Genomic DNA, 12,871 nt, shown 5'->3' with positions numbered 1-12,871 from the left:
CCCTGGGCCTACGATGGTGTGTCCAGCACAGCTGGTCCCGAGCCCTCCTGACTTCAGTCCATTCTGCTTAGCAGAAAGGCACTGGTCCACAGCTGCCTGCCATGACTCTGGCCATGATTCTAGCCATGCATCCATGACAATGGCTAACTCTGTCCCCATGGAACAGGGATTCTGTGAAGTGAGGCGTCCATTCTGCAACTCCTGTCCATAGTGCTGGTGGTGACGAGTTACCTGCAGATGGCTTAGTGGGTAAGGCAGCAACGCTGAAACAATGCCATCTGGGTTCAAATCTCAGCAGTACCACGTAGAAGCTGTGTGGTCTTTGGCAATTCACCTAAGTGCACTGAGCAACAGTTAAAGGATAGCAAAGTGTGTGTGTGTGTACTGAGGGGGTATAATCTTCTGCTATGAGGAACTTCATGAGGAGAGGCTGGGACTCATCTGTAAGCAGGTGCACACTAAATGACCATAATGACGTGTTTTAGCTCAAGAAGCCAGTTCAGTCTTGAGCTCTATTAACACCAGGAGCACAGCAAGAGAAATGGCACATCATCGTAGAGACCACGGGGGGGGGGGGGGGGAAGAGAGGGGTTCTACGTCAGATCTCTGGGCCTGGCATGTTGAGAGCAAGCTTCAGAGACGCTGCCTCAGTTTCTGCACCAAGCTTCCAAACTCCTTTGGAACTTGCTAAATGTCCAAAACATTTTGTTACTCATCATGAGCTCCTTTCGAGGAGCTGGGACTCGTTTACTCAGCTGGAACCCTGTCTAGCCCAGGCCTCACGCCTCTGCTCCTTCCTACTGGCCCCAAGTTTGTTCTAAAATACATAAGTCCTGTGGTTTTGCAGAGCTTCCAGACCTGGAACATGATGTGCTTCTAACCATGCCATACAGACGGAAAGGTGGTTTGGGGCTCCATAGGTGCCCACAGGGAGGTCATGTTACCTTAGGCATGTGATTCTTTGGCAAAATGAGGTTGTGGGTCCAGGCAACTTCTAGTCTCCATCATGATTTTTATACCCAGGCCCTCTCTATTGGTGGGTACTCCTGTCATGTTCAGATGTCCACTGAGAGGCCACCTAACCTCATGAGATCCCATGGGCAGCGTTTACTCCGCTGGAATCCTGTCTAGCCCACGCCTCACGCCTCTGCTCCTTCCTGCTGCCCCCAAACACAGAGCAAGCCACCTTGTGGGAAGAGAGCTGAGGCTAGTTTTCTGGTCTGGGAGCCAACTGGTAGAGGGGGACTGCAGACAGATTTTCCTGGGGGGAGGGGCTAAGAAAGGACTTCCCACCAACAGGAACAGCTGGGAACGGGGGGGGGGGGGGGGGGGGCAGAGCATTGGCTAGCTGACAGATAATTTTCCCGGAGTCAGTGTCTCTGGGAGCTGCAGAGGGCTCCAGCACATCTAAGGGTGGGACCGGGTATGGAATGATAATATTCTATGTATCTCCTAGTCAGATATGGGAGTTCAATGCAAAGCCTTGAATTCTAGACCAACACTCTCAGTCAGCTTCCCCTATGGCCTCCAAAAGCCATCCACCACTTACCAGTAGGATGAACCAGGCCTGTCCAGGCTCTGTCTTTGATGACAGGTCTTCACGGTTAGGAGGGCTGGCACAGCCACACTTCACACAGCCCGGTGGGAACTGCTAAACAAAAGTACAGACATCAGTACCTCAGCTACACTGATCACCACCAAAGTTAGGTGAAACTCTTTACCTGACTTATTACAGATGCTGGGACCCACTTAGAGATGATCTGGGATGAGTGTTTAAAAGCTAATCATGACTATTAGCACGTTAAGACTCTATTGCCTTTATAACTGGAACCAAACTTCCTTTAAGACCCCATTCACTGGGTGTAGGCTGAGGGAGGAGAGAGGAAAGGAAGGAGACAAGGAAGTCAGGGAAGAAGGAGGAGAGGAGGGAGGGCTGAGGAGGAGAGAAGGAGAAAGAGAGGAGGGAGAAGGAAGTGGGGAAGAGGAGGAGATGAGGAAGATAGCAGGAGGAGAAAGGGAAGAGGTAGAAAGGAGGGGAAGCTGCTGAGAGGGCAGGAGAGGGGGAAGGGAGGAGGAGGAGAATGAGCGGAAGCAGGAGGAGGACAGGGAGGAGGACATGGAAGTTGCAGCAGCCACTACAGTTGTTCTGAGAGTGAGAGACGCAGAGTGTGGTACCAGGAGATCGACCTCCTGCCCAGGCCTCCCAAAACACTTTCCTGGCAGCCACTGTACCCACTGGTGCTAGGGTGAGAAATCTGAAGATCCCTTCCCAAAGACAGAAACAACCTGAAGGATACCACACCCCAGGAAGGTGGGAGAGCCTCGGGCTAGAGAGGACTTCACACAGAATGGGAAGGAGGAATGGATGGAGCTAGGATTATGTGGGTGGGATCATCTGAAGGGGAAAGTCGCTGACCTCCAACAGACATGGGAGGGCACTCCTGCAAAAACTCAAGGGTCAAAGATTCTTGAAGACTGGTGGGCAGGAAGTGTGTGTGTGTGTGTGTGTGTGTGTGTGTGTGTGTGTGTGTGTATGTGTGAGACATGCATGTGACCAAAAGTTTTTGCTTTCACCTGGGTGTCCTGTTGCCCAGTCCCCAGGTGCTTTGGTGTCTCACCCAGGGCCAACCTCCCCTATGTGCCCCACCCATGGCTGAGGCTCAGCTCTGCCCATTCCCCATCCTGATGGTAGAGAAGGGGCCTTCTGGAACTTGGCCTCTCAAGGAGAATGGATTTGGGGGTGCATATGTCTGTGCTCACTGAGACAGCCCTGTCTGCAGCCCACCTAGAGGGCCTGGAGTTTCACATCTCAGAACCCTGCAGTCTTCAAGGCCAGACTTGAAGTTCATCTTGCTACCTCAGGGACAAGGCATGTTTCCAAAAGCCAGGCCTTGTGTTTAGCATGTCACTTGCTGGTGACTGCTAAACAGTGCTTTCATTTACTAATTATCTTAGGTACGGCAGGATCGTAGCCACTATTATGCCCTCTATGACTTGTCTTCACTACTGACCCCTTGATGTAGCTGCTTCTGATGCCCTTCCTAAGAATTAGTCCCTACCTCAGAGGTCAGAACTCACAAAATTTGAAATGCTGGGGACTGAATTATATCCTATACACAGTAAAGAATTCACCCAGAACTGATGAGGAGGCAGACCTCTGTCTCCCACATGAACAGCATAACCCCTCTCTCATTGCCCCAGCTCTGTGTCTGGGGTCATAGTGTCACCCCTGACTGGAGTGAAATGGCCCCACAGTTCTTACTAGTTACCTGTAGACAACTACGCTGGGGTGATAACTCTAATAACTCTCCTTAAGCACAAACTGCAGAGTCAGGCTGCACTGGGCTGGAACAGGCAGGAAATCACTTTAAAATGACTTCCATGGTCATGGTGCTGGGAGAACACTCCCAGCAGCACCAGCTCCCGTGGCTTCCCAGTGCCTCAAGAGCTCCCCTGTCTTAGCCGGGATTTCTACTGCTGTGATAAAAACACCAACTCCAAAAGCAGCGGAGGGAAGTCATGGCAGGAACTCAAGGCAGGAACCTGGAAGCAGGAACTGACACAGGCCATGGAGGGACACTGCTCAGTAGCTTACTTAGTGGATTGCTGAGCCTGCTTTCTCATACAACCCAGGACCACCAGCCCAGGGTTAACAATGCCCACAGTGGGCTAGGCCCTCCCACATCAATCATTAACCAAGAAAATATCCTATAGACTTGCCTGCAGGCAATGTGGATGGGAGTATTTTCTCAATTGAGAGCCTCTTGGCAATTGACTCTAGCTTGTGATCAGCAGACATAAAACCAACCCAGACACCTCTACACTAGCTTTCAGCCCCAAAAGAGCTGGGGAGCAAAGGAAAGCTTGGGTTACAGCAGTCAAGTTGGGAAGAAGACACACTTGACATCTCAACAGTTCCAGGTGGATCAGAGAGCCAAAACACATGGCACCCAGGGCCACCCACTCTAGGTATGCCACCAAGCCGGCATGAAGACACCAAAAGTCTCACAGGGGATTCCAGTCTGAGCACTCAGACACAAAAACTGCTAAAGAACCTCTCCAGTTTAATGTCAGCCTGGCCAGTGGACTGTGGCTTTGATTAGTTGCTTCCATGACATGGCTGTGCCTATACGGGGCCCAGTTATCTGTCTTACAAGCAACTGCCCCCAAATATTCTAGAGCAACCTTGACTCCTGTCTCTCCTTGCCTCGTGGATTTCAGCCACAGAAACCATCTAGATTCATGTCCCTTTGTCTTTGCCTTCAATGGTGGGTGGGGGGTAGCCTGTGTAACCCTTTTTGTCTCCTGACCACTGTTCATTTGGCTGCTGGAGTTTCTGTCCCAAAATTGCAAACTGGCCCCTGCCTGCCATGGTCCTGCTGAAACCCAGTGCTCTTCAACAGGGGCACTGGACTGGCATCTTTAAGTCCTATTCTTTCAGTCAAAACTTAGTCAAATGGAGATCCTGCTACAAAAATGTTCTTTCACCCTTGCCAAGTATCAAACCGTAATTATGAATTTGCTTTTTAAAACCAAATGCATGCCCCCTCTGTGCTGAATTCAAACCCACTGACACGCCCCCAACTAACTAAGCAAGGGATGGTGTGTTTTTCTCCCCCCTTTTACTCCTCCCGCTTTAGGCAGGCCACCAATAGAATAAAATCACACCCAGAGGTGACATTCTGTGTCTGTCGCACCCCTTCCCATCATGCTCTGAACTACTCATAATTCATTGGCAGACTCTCTGGGGACAGTGGGGTCTTATAGGAGCACCCACTCCTCTTTACCCCTTCCTGACACCCGGGTGTCCTCTTTCTGGGAGTCTGTCCAATCTTCAGCTGTTACTTTCTCTTAATTTGTTTCATTCTTCTTTTAACCCAACAGCTATTACCCAGAGTTCCTAGCAAGCAAAAGGAATTGGTTTTGGTGTTTTTCTGTTCTAGGAGTTGCACGGGGCTAGGTTAAGGTAGAAGCAGGATAAATGCTAACTGACTAAACAGACATGTGACTAATGGTGTCACTAATGGGAAGCAGGGTCAGATCAACAAAGCAGAGCCAGGTCCACCCAGGCCTGAGGGGAGCTCACAGCACAGAAGCTCCTTACAGGGAAAGGCGACAGGTACCCTGAAGATAAGTCACAACCTCCTAAACTGTGCTCCTTTGATATACAACCCAGGAGATGGCCCCTAAAGCCACTCTGGGACAAACTCCAGCAGATCTCCTGTCACTTCAGTGGAGTGTCTCTGAACCAGAACATTCAGTCTTATGCTGGGCACACACAGCCAAAATAGTCATAAGCTGTCTTTCTGCTGGGTGCCACTGCCCTAGGCTCAGCTACCTGAAAGCCCAGCCCTGCCTCTTCCCAGATCAGCTCTGGGCAAGAGCAGCCTTGGGCATTGGCTGAAATTCTCAGACATGGTATCAGAACCTGCACTCACCTACCCTACACCCGGCCAAACAAGTCCAAGTCACATGCAACACCAACACTGGGGGCCCAAGAAGCAAGTAATGTCCATGCCACACTCCACGCCCCTCTTGCTTTCTAAAAGCTCCTCATCCCAACTTTGTCTCCCTCAGGAAGCCCTGGACCTCTGGATGCCTCTCCCAATGTGACCGGGACTTTGCTCTGCCCTCTAGGCTCCAGGAAGCTGGAGGCACAGCTGTGCTGCAAGTCACTACCAAGGGCATTTTCCTCCCTGTCCCATTAAGAGAAGGTCACCCATGGTCCCTGGAGGGTGCACTGGCTCCCCGAGGCTGGAAAGAACTGAGTAGCACAAGAAAACCAGACAGGAGCCCATATAGCCAGACACTGCTGAAATCTAAAGATTAAGCTCTGTGTGGCTTGAGAGGTGGGTGGCCATCTCCTACCATGTCACTGGGGCATCTCCACAGCAGGACAGTTATATGCTTGGCAGGGAGAGCCTGGACAGCCATGTGCTGCCCTCACATTTCAGGTCACCACTACCACTGGCTCAGATGCTTGAAAACCCAGCCTTGCCCCCACGCAGGTCCGTTATGGGCAAGGCCAACCACAGGCACTTGCTGCAAGCCTTGTGCCCAGCGTCAGAACCCACACTCACCCATCCTCCATCCTTGAAGACTCCCACAAATGGAAGAGGCAGTGACTGTGGCCTTGCTGCTGTTACCCAGAATAGATATAGGCAGTTAAATAAGAGACTCGGCCACACCCTGCCTGCCATGTTAAGATAAAGGCGGGATCATGGGAGACACTTATCACAGTCTCTCACACCACATGATTCTTCATTCTGCCATGTTCTGTCTCATGTAATAACCATTGTGGTCATTTAGGACCAAAGTACTTTTAAAAAGAAGAAAAGAGGAGGGAGAGGAGAGGTGGTAAAATCAATGTCAGCCTCCGAAACCCTGATGGCCGGAAGCTCTTCGCTGCTGCCTGCCCCGCATGCACCTGAATACTGATTTCTGGGTACTCCTGACACATGCTCTTCTAGAGAGACCCAGGGGAATGCTAAAAGCTTCTGGCTCAGACCTTATGCATGAGGAGCTAATAGACAAGTTTCCCATCCACTTGTAAATGTGAACAGAAGCCAGGGATGCTTCCACAGTACTTGGTTTCCTTTCCTCTCACTGTGCAACCATGGGTCTGGTCAGGAGTATCAAAAGCCAGGAGAGACCAGAACAGAAACTGGACACCAGAGCAAGATACCAGGAGATGCAAACATCTCCCAGTCATCCAAAGACTCATAGTCTATGTTCATTGAAAATGAGGATGTATATAAGACGCAGAAACACAGACACAAGTATGCTAACATGTAGTCAACTGGTCATCTCAATATGGGGTCTGGAAATGAAGTTCAGGCCTGACCGGAAACAGACCTTGCTCAGTGCTTCTATGGACATTTATGAGAATCAAGGTTTGACTTAGATCTTAATGATAGATATTATCCAATGCATGGAGCTGTGAAACTCAGAAACTGCTGGGGCTAGGCCAGGCCTCCTCTAAGCCCTGCAGCTCTGAGCTGGTTGAGAAGAGCCTGGGTTTGAACACACCTGACTGACAGCTTGTTTCTTTGCTTCACCAATCCCCACCCTGCTCAAATGAAGAGGAGTATATGCCACAAACCAAGTAGAATTGTGGTGGTGGTGGTGTGGTGACAGGAATATGGAAACAGCCAAGGGCCCCAGTCCAAAGCTCAGTTTGTACCCATGACAGAAGCTCTAAGAATTCAGCCTGGGAAGGAGAACCTGGTCCCTGTTCCTGGTGAACAGACTCAGAAGTGAGCTGGCTTCAGCTCAGGAGGAGGTAGCCATTAGGAGCCAGGGGTCAGAGAGGCACCTCTGGTCTTCATTTTGATAATGCGGTCTGCAGGGGTGGGAGGTGGCCATAGTTCACCCAACACATACTTCCATGACTTCTGGGTCACTAAGGTAGAGGGAGTCACCTCTGGCTCTGCTGGACCTGGGCTCAAAAGACAGTCCTCTCATGTGCCAGGTTCTGCCCAACTGCTGGAGATGCAAGTAGGAGAATCCCTGTCTCTGCTCTCCAAAGGCCTTCTCAGGGATGGGGCCAATCATATCTTTGGTGCTTTAACCCACACAATAGGTACCTATTCCATTGATCCCCAAACCAAGTGGTCAAGTCTTCATGAGGGAGAGGAGGGGCTTGTAGGAAGCTCTGAGTTTGCAGAGGCTGGGAGGAACTAGCAGACTGGCTGGCTGGGCCTGCTCTCTACCCATGATCCCTCCAGGGAAAAGGTCTGCAACCTTGGAACTATGTAGGTAACCACCGAGACTGACTGCCCTCTGAGTCACTGTTTCTCACCTCCACTGTCCGGCAATCACCTCATCTGCCCTTTGCCTTCAGGCTAGAGCCCACTGAAACAAACCTGCAAAGGGTCAAGTACATGCATCACTAAGTTCTTATGCTGGCCCAGGGTGACATCTCTGCTTGAGGTTCTACCTCATAGCCCTCCCTCCCCCCAGCCAAGAGCTCCAGGGAGCAGCTAGCTGCCCATGACGCTGTCAGCCATTACCACAGCAAACACCCCCAGCCACCAGAGGTGGAAAGATGCACTCTTAATACACAGAGGTCAAAATAGTCAAGTTGCTTTTGTTTTATTGAGGTTTGTGATGGGTGGTGTTTTTGTTTTGTTTTTTACCAAATAGGCATAAGAAAAAATTATATTAATACATTTAAGAGGCGAGAGGTTTTCAAATCATGGGCAATGCTCTTAAAAGGGGTTTTGGGATGTCAGGTATGTCCTCTCTCTTGTACCCAGCTATGAGGACAGCAGTTCCTTTGTAACAGCTCAGGCCATGGTGTACTATGCTGTCACAGACCCAGTGACAGGATCATTCAGCCGTAGTCTGAATCTTTGACAGCTGTGGCCAAAATAAGTTTGTTTGGTTGGTTGGTTTTTGGGGGTTTTTTTGTTTTGTTTTTTTTTTGTTTTGTTTTAAGCTGCTTGATCTCAAGTGTTTAATCACAGACACAGGCTAACAGTTACTGTGAGTCCAGGTGCAAATGTTCATTCTTTCTCAAATGTCATCTTCCTTGCAGGATGCAGAGGACAGAGGAAACGCTCTGGGCAATGGATGCCCCCACCAAGTGGAAGGCAGACCTCGGAGCCACCAACTGGAGCTCCTGAGCCTGTGTCAGCAGGTATCCTCAACTACCAATGCTCTTGCACACTCCCTGTTCTCTGTGAGACTTAAACTCCAGGCTTCTGCTTCCTTCCCGATGACCGTGGGGGTCCCGTCAGGATCCAGGTATCCACGCGTGGAATCTCTGTCCTCACTTTCTCTCTCCCTAGTTGTGGTATTGATATTTCCCTTGCCATCTCAATGCTCTTCAAGATACTTTTGTTTTTCTTTTACTGTAATTCCAGCTAAGGTGAGTCAAATCCCCCGAAAACACAGCCTTAAGTGGGGATAGCTTCTGGCAAAAGTTTTCAGGAACCCACACACTTTCTGGGAATGACTGTAACGTCCACATAAGCATCTCAACCTTTTATACCTCGGGACCATTCAATTTCTGCTCTAACAAGGGCACAGCATTTATGTCATGACCAATCCATGTCAGGGTGGAGACATAAAAGCACAAGGACACAGGAGCCAGCCCCCCCCCACTCCAGGCTTAGAAATGGGGGCTCCTCTGGCGCAGACCTTAACCCCAGCTGAGCTCTTCTGTAGTGTTGGAGGGACTGGACTGCTAATGCAGCCTCGGGGAGTAATAACCAGATGTAGCCACAAATCATAAAATCTTAATCTTAAATCAAATCTTAATCTTCCATCTTAACTCCCAAGAGGCCATAAAATTACTGATAAGATAAAAAGAGGAAGAACCGAGAAGTCAGAGTGGGGAGAACAAGCTGAGAGCTGCAGACACTGTGACTCAAGTCAGCCTCAGTTTCGGGATATCTCCTGTCTAGAAAATGACACAGGAGGTGAGTCACACAGACCAGCACAGAGGCAGGTCTCAGAAGTGGGGGAGGCTGTAGCGGTGAGACATAGGGGAGGCTTCGAATCTGGCAAGAGGGTGAGCTGTAAAAATAACCATTAGCCCAACCCTGCTCATCCACACCTGGCTTGAAAGAGGAAACGCCCTCGGTTATATATTACTCTTGGTTAGAAAACACAGCCTGCTTTAGATTCTTTAACTGTGGGGGAAGTGTGTCTCAGAATAGATAAAGCATAGAAATCTATATTATAAGTCAGTGTCATTAGAGCCGTGGAGATGGCTCGACAAGTAAAGCATTTGCCTCTCAAGGATGAGAATCAACGTTCGGACTCCCGGATCCCGACAAATTCTGTGTTTGTGGGGGTGGAAGTCCGTGTGTATTTCAAGCCTTGAAAGGCAAAGACAAGATCCTCCAAGCAGGCGGGCTCTCGAGATGAGCCGTCACAAAATTCTATGTTTGACTAGAGGCCCTGTTTAGATGAACGGGGTGGAAGAGTGGTTAAGGATAATCTCCAACGTCAACCTTGGGCCTCTGCACATGCCCACAATATCTACACATGTGCAAGTACACACACTATAAAGAAATTAGTGTCACCATCTTCCCATGGTAGGAAGCATGTCATTACCACCAAAGGATGAAGAGATGCCCAAAGAGAAACAGACCAGGAAGGCTTTAGCAGCCCTGAGCAGCCTTACGAGCAGGCAGGCGTGAGTGTCTGTCTGTCAGTAGCTGCCTCTGCCCTGCGCTGTGTCCCGAGGTCAAGGACAAGGGCAGGCTAAGATCCCAGCTGCCACACAGGTTTGTTTATCTGTTTTCTGATGAGGAAGCCAATTTCTCCTCTATGAAATAGCAGCACAACATCACAGGTGAGGAGAGCCTAGTACGGAATGGAAGAAGAGACTCACCCACCACCCGGACCTCTCACTTGCTGAGCAGATGAAAACACAAAAGGAGCTAGAGGTGCAGCTGCCTGGCCTGCATAAGGACGTGTGCATGTGCGTGTGCGGGCATGCATGTGCAGGCACGCGTGTACACACACACACACACAGCGCGAGCACACACACGAACACAAACATATACACACACAGGAGGCACATGCACAAACACGCACATGAACACACATACACACATGTGGCACACACACCAACACACACATGCACAGGGAGGAGGGAGGAAGAGAGGAGAGAGGGACCGGCAGAGGGAGAGAAGGGAAGAGACCAGCCTGTATCAGAGGCTCCATCAAGGGCAGTTTCCATTCCAAATCCCTCTGGGAACTGCATTCATTTCTGGCCTGCATATTCCCAACAATGGGATTGAACAAAGAAAATGAGGTCTCTAGAGGGTGGTAAACAGTTCTGGAGTACTCCAAAACTATCTTCTATGGGAAGACCCAAAGACTGGATCTACTCATCAGCATCAGAGTGTGGCCATCCTGATGATATTCTTGTGCTTGTCTCTTTGACTATAAGACTATTGAAACAATGGTTCCCAAGAAATTGGCATTTTCTCCTGGAATCTCATTCTGAGAAGAAAAGGCTGACTGGAGCCTGGTGCCAGGGAGAGGTGAAACTCATCATCTGGAAAGAGAGTTTGCACAGTTCTTACGACCTGTCAGACTACCTTGTGGGAGGAATTGAGGCAGAGATTACGATGGGTCAATATAGGACAGACTACTCACCTGAGACTGGTTAAAGTTATGCATACCTGTGGCGTCTGAATTCTTCACCATGTGGTCCCATTGAGTGAACCTGTTTTCTACTTTACACTGTTACTTCGTCTCTTAAACTGGCTGACTGAAGCCAAGTGGCAAGTCTAGCTTGTTAGGGCAGCCAGGGCCTAGGCGCAAATCCCAATAACCCTGGGAATAATATCTAAGCTCAGTGTTGAATATCAGTTCTCTCTTCTGTCTCTGTCTCTGTCTCTCTCTCTCTGTCTCTCTCTGTCTCTCTCTCTCTCTCTCTCTCTCTCTCTCTCTCTCTCTCTCGTGTGTGTGTGTGTGTGTGTGTGTGTGTGTGTGTGTGTGTGTGTGTGAGAGGGCCACGTATGGCAGTCAGAGGAAAGCTTTTGTTGAAGAGTCAGTTTTCTCCTTCCATCTGAGGCACGAAGTCAGGTGTTAGACTGACTTCATTTGCCATCAAGTGGCAAGGCTTTTACCCACTGAGACATCTCACCGGCCGGATGGTTTCCTTTTTCTAATCTCTGTTTCTTCATTCATATGCTGTGGACAGGACCCAGGTATGATTAGACAAGGCAGCGTACAGAAAGCTCTGGTTTTGAATAGGGCTTAGGGGCCATTGTTAAATCATCCCTAGTGTGGCTTACTGGCAACCTAACAATTTAAAATATAAATCACTGCCCAGACTCCTTGCCAGCGAGCACGCACCTGGGCTGGCTGCGCCATCCCACATCCTCAAGGGAAAGTCAGCAAGTCTGAGTCTGAGCTCAGTGAAATTAGATGGCAGTGTCTGTGGTCGGATTCTGTTCTGCAGTGCATTTTAATGGTCTTCCACCCTCCTTTCTGAGGTGTGCTGTCAGAATGTCCCTTCCTCATGTTGACTTAACTGCTATAACAGTTGTCCTAAGAGGGCTGGCCTTCAGGAGATTGTTGGATCAGGAGGGCAAGATGCTTGCGACTGGCTTAGATTAGGTCATAATCTCCAGAGTCGGCTCCAGAGTGCAGCCAAAGGATGCAGTTGGCTGATCTCTCTGCCTGTGCCTGTTTCCTTGGTGCACGATGTCCACAGACGTCAGCTCCAGCATCAGCTATGTAAGCCTCTGCTGTAGCTACGCCCTGCTGCCGTGATAAACACCCTTCCGAAGCTCCGAAGAACCAGTGTGGGTATAGTTGAGGCATCTGTGTCTTCCCCTTCCCTGACTCTTACATCCACACAAAACATTTGTGGGCTTTTCAGTACAGTGAACATTACCTCACATGACAAAGTCTTAGCAGGTGCAATTAAGGATCTCATGATGAGATTATCCTGGATTACTGAGCTGGACCCTAAAAATACCATCACCAGTGTCCTCAGTGGAGAACTGATTTACATAGAGAGGAAAAGATTACAAGACCACAGAGGCTGTGATCATTAGTATTGATTACCACATTGTCTGGATTTATCATTTATAAGGGGAAATGTCTCAGATTAGGTTAACTGTGCGTAGAATCATTCACTGCCCTGGGGCCCTGGGCTGAACAAAAAGGAGAGGGTGAGTGAGCACCAGCACTCAGCACCAACACCAGCACTCAGCACTCAGCACTCAGCACTCAGCACCAGCACCAGCATTCAGCTCCAGCACCAGTACCAGCACTCAGCACCCAGCACCAGCACCAGTACCAGCATTCAGCACCAGTACCAGCACTCAGCACCAGCACTAGCACCAGCACTCAGCCCCAGCCCCAGCACTCAGCCTTAGCACCAGCATTCAGCACT

The 12,871-nt window shown here is 49.7% G+C and overlaps 1 protein-coding gene across 2 annotated transcripts in view; it reads right to left on the bottom strand.

Moving 5' to 3' along the window:
- Positions 1 to 6,173, bottom strand: part of Add2 (adducin 2) — a 49,250-nt gene extending 43,077 nt beyond the window's left edge. The window contains exons 1-2 of one of the 2 annotated variants that reach the window (XM_052174206.1): positions 6,081 to 6,173; positions 1,550 to 1,648 (exon numbers count right to left, since the gene is read on the bottom strand). The gene's annotated coding sequence lies outside the window, so the exon portion shown is untranslated. Of the gene's footprint in view, positions 1 to 1,549; positions 1,652 to 6,080 lie in introns of both variants that reach the window. The other variant, XM_052174205.1, reaches the window with a different exon arrangement.
- Positions 6,174 to 12,871: the final 6,698 nt, after the last annotated feature.

This window comes from Apodemus sylvaticus, chromosome 2 (genome assembly GCF_947179515.1).
Source record: "Apodemus sylvaticus chromosome 2, mApoSyl1.1, whole genome shotgun sequence".
In the NCBI taxonomy this organism is placed as follows: Eukaryota; Metazoa; Chordata; class Mammalia; order Rodentia; family Muridae; genus Apodemus; species Apodemus sylvaticus.
Note: the sequence above shows the minus strand (reverse complement) of the source record. Positions and strands in the feature narration are given on the sequence as shown.